Source organism: Chiloscyllium plagiosum, unplaced genomic scaffold, assembly GCF_037043375.1.
Source record: "Chiloscyllium plagiosum isolate Xiang-an unplaced genomic scaffold, Cpla_swu_hap1 HiC_scaffold_10, whole genome shotgun sequence".
In the NCBI taxonomy this organism is placed as follows: domain Eukaryota; kingdom Metazoa; phylum Chordata; class Chondrichthyes; order Orectolobiformes; family Hemiscylliidae; genus Chiloscyllium; species Chiloscyllium plagiosum.
The window spans coordinates 13,249,178-13,253,145 of NW_028270148.1; positions in this window are offsets into that span (position 1 = coordinate 13,249,178).

Below are 3,968 nucleotides of genomic sequence, written 5' to 3' on the forward strand. Positions count from 1 at the left end.
TCTTTTAGTTGTAGCAGTCATGTGTGAGCCCAGAAGAGCTGCATGCTTCAGTGAAGGATTCCTGATTTTCTCTTAAATCTCTCTATGGGTTGTTCCCTCCTGCCTGTAAGAAACTGTGTCTGAATTTACTTTTTTGCCAAGGGGTGTGTTTATCGGATGTTACTGTATTGGAACAGTTTATCGGTAATAGTTTTTGTATCAGGTCAGTTAAGTTTTCCAATAGTTAAGCTGTTCTAAGTTCCACGTTTTTTATTAGTGTTTAAATAAATTGTGTTTTGCTTAAAGCCAGTAACATCACACATGGAAAACCCACTTCACATCTGCCTTTAAAATAAGAAAAAGTTAGTTCCAGGCTATCTTCTTAAAACATTTTGAGGGGGGTCTGGCCTGGTCCCTCACAACATTTGCAGACCCAGCACTGATCCCTGTGGAATCCCACCGGTTACAAGTCATCAACCTGATGTTCTAGCTATGGAAGGAGTGCAGCAAAGTTCACCACACTGACTCCTGCCTTGGCAGGGCTGGTGTTTGAAGAGGGACTGGGTCAGCTGGGACTATATTCATTGCTGGGAATGAAGGGTTTGAGATAAAAAAAAGACTGGAAATACTGGGACTTTTTTCACTGGCGTGTAGGAGGTTAAGGGGTGAACTATTTTCCCGCTGTTTCCTCCTTATTGGCCAAATCTCTTTCCATGCCAATATATGACCTCCAACAGTCTGATCGTATATTTTACAAGGTACCATGTCAAATATCTTCTGGAAGTTCAAATACTACACACCTACTGGTTCCCCTCCATCCCCTTGGGTTGACACTTCCTAGTAATAACTCTAATAATAGACATGGATTTCCTTTCATGATGATATGCTGACTCTGCTTAATTAGATAATGCTTTTCTAAATGTGCTTTTACTTTCTTAATTATTGATTTCAATATTTTTCCAACAATAGATGTTAGGCTAATCAACCTATTGTTCCCTACTTTTTGCCTTCCTCCCTTTTGAAGAAGGGTGTCACATTCATAGGTTTCCAATCCTTTGACACTTCTTCAGAGTTGAAGAATTTTTGGAACATTACAAACAATGCATTTATTATCTCTGCAGGTACCTCTATTAGAATCCTAGGATGCAAGTCATCAGGGCTGGAGATTTTTCTGTGTTTAGCCTAATTAGCTTGTCTAACACTACTTCTCTAGAAATGGTACTTAATTCCTCCCCCCATTATTTCATATTACTGGGTTCTTTGAAGTATCTCCATCATAAAGACTGATTAAATTCCTCTTCCATTTCCTTGTTCTCCATAACTGTCTTCCCAGAATTATTTTCTAACAGGTCTGTGTTCATTTAGACCTTTGTCCCTTTTTAAGTTTTTAGAGAAGCTCTCAGTCAGTTTTATGCTCCTTGCTAATTTGCCTCATTGTGTTTTTTCTCTCTTTTAATTATCCTTTTGTGCTCCTTTGCTGGATTTTGAACTTATCCCAGTCTTTGGGGCCATCACTGACTATGCCTCCTTAAATGCTTTTTTTTCCAACTTAATACCCTGCTTAATTTGCTTGGTTAGCCATGGTTGATTTATCCCTCTCAATCTTTCCTCTTTGGGATACATGTTTGCTGAGTCATACAGCACAGAAACAGATCCTTTGGTCCAATGTGTCCATGTTGACCAGATATCCTGAATTAATGTAGCCCCATTTGCTAGCATTTGGCCCATATTCCTCTAAATCTTCCCTATTCATGTGCCCATTCAGATGCCTTTTTAATGTTGCAATTACACTGGCCTCCACCATTTCCTCTGGCAACTCATTCTATATACATATCATCCCCTGCAAAAAAAAAGACATACCCTTTTCAATCATACTCCTCTCACCTTAAACCAATGCCCTCTAGTTTTGGACTTCCCTACCCTGGGGAAAAAAACCTTGACTTTTCATCCTCTCCATGCCCCTCACGATTTTATAAACCTCTATATGGTTATTCCTCAGCCTCTCACACTCCAGGGGAAAATAGCCCAAGACTATTCCATCTCCCCCAATAGCTCCTCCATGAATTACTTCCTTAAATATCTGCCATTTACTTACTATCATTTCTGCTCTTCCACTGAACTTTGTGGGCGGCACGGTGGCACAGTGGTTAGCACTGCTGCCTCACAGCGCCAGAGACCCGGGTTCAATTCCCGACTCAGGCGACTGACTGTGTGGAGTTTGCACGTTCTCCCCGTGTCTGCGTGGGTTTCCTCCGGGTGCTCCGGTTTCCTCCCACAGTCCAAAGATGTGCAGGTTAGGTGAATTGGCCATGCTAAATTGCCCTTAGTGTTAGGTAATAAGGGGTAAATGTAGGGGTATGGGTGGGTTGCGCTTCGGCGGGTCGGTGTGGACTTGTTGGGCCGAAGGGCCTGTTTCCACACTGTAAGTAATCTAATCTAATCTAATGAACACATTGAGAGACTCAGCAGGAAGGTCCATCAGATGAAGGCAGGGTATCAGAGGGACAGCATAATCCATCTACCAAAGTCTTCAAACACCATCTGCCCAATATGTGGCAGAATCTGCTGACAGCACCTCTACCATACCAGCTAGCTTAGAACCAGAATGAAAGTAGGTCACCCATGATCCTAAAAAAAAACTATTTAAGGAGGTATTGACCATGGATGGTTAGAATTGGACTTCTTCATTCCAAATGACCACCTCCCCCTTGAATGAATCACCAGATGTTACTTTGGAATGGAAACCCTGATTGAGGTTTCCTTCCTTAACAATATTTACTATTAAACTGAAGTTCCTGCCTATGTAATATTTTACCTGGTAGGTGTCACCTCCTAATGCAGCGTAGCACTCCTTTAGTCTTGTAGTGGAACATAGAGGTGGATTTCTGTGCTGACAACGACAGAGTGGGGCTTGAAGCTTCAGACTTGAGAGAGGAGTATGCTGCCCAGCACTTCATAGCTAATACCATTCATGAAGCCATTAGAGTTTCCTGGAACAGGGCATGGATCAAGCAGAGAACTCAATACAATCAAAATTCCCACAGGAAGTACTGGATTGCAACAGGGATGCTCTGGTCTGCATGACCTCATGCTGGAGTGGGTGGCCATTTCAGCAAGAGGCAAAGATCCAGTTGCTTCTTCATGGGTGGTTTTTTAACACTGCCTTCCTGCTGGCACCTCATTTACTCAAGGACTGCGTGTCTGCCGTCATTTTGTTAACTCGTGAGATCTCCGGGACAGAGAGGGAAATAATTCATCTAAGGACAAACACCTTATTTCTCACAGGTGTAGTGAGCCTTGAGTAACTGTAACCCTGGGGGATTTCCTCTCTCAGTCTGTGATGCCTCTATAAGTCTAAGGTTAGACATGACAAAAGATATTCCCATGCCTGCCCCTTCTTCCTCTGCCATCCACAATCCCATTCCACCCTCCCCTATCATTCCAAGTCCCACCCACCCATTAATGCAGGTTGGGCAGAAAATAACCCTGCATTCTGGAAGATTCGATTCTCTTCCAAATGAGAGATGTTACTTTAATCGCCACAGTGTCCAGTATAACATAGCATGTTAGACTAGCCTCAACTTCACTATCAATTTAGCAAAACAAACATGCAGATAATTAGAATCAACAGAAAGTGCTGGAGAAACATAGCATCCATAATGATATAAGGTTTGAAAAAAGCCATACTAGACTCAGAAGCGATTAAAGTAAGATCTCATTTGAAAGAGAATCTAACCTTCCAGAATGAGGGTAATTTGCTGCCCACCCTGCATTGATTGGGGGTGGGACTTGGAATGATAGGGGAGGGTGGAATGGGATTGTGGATGGCAGAGGAAGGAGGGACAGGCATGGGAATACCTAACATGATCCCATTTTAAAAGCAAGATATGAATGCAAATTGTTGTTGTCTGCATCACATGCTGCACCTGATAAGTGAGTGATGGATCAGTCTCATGCAGAGTAGGAACACAAGGAACAAAAAGTAAAAC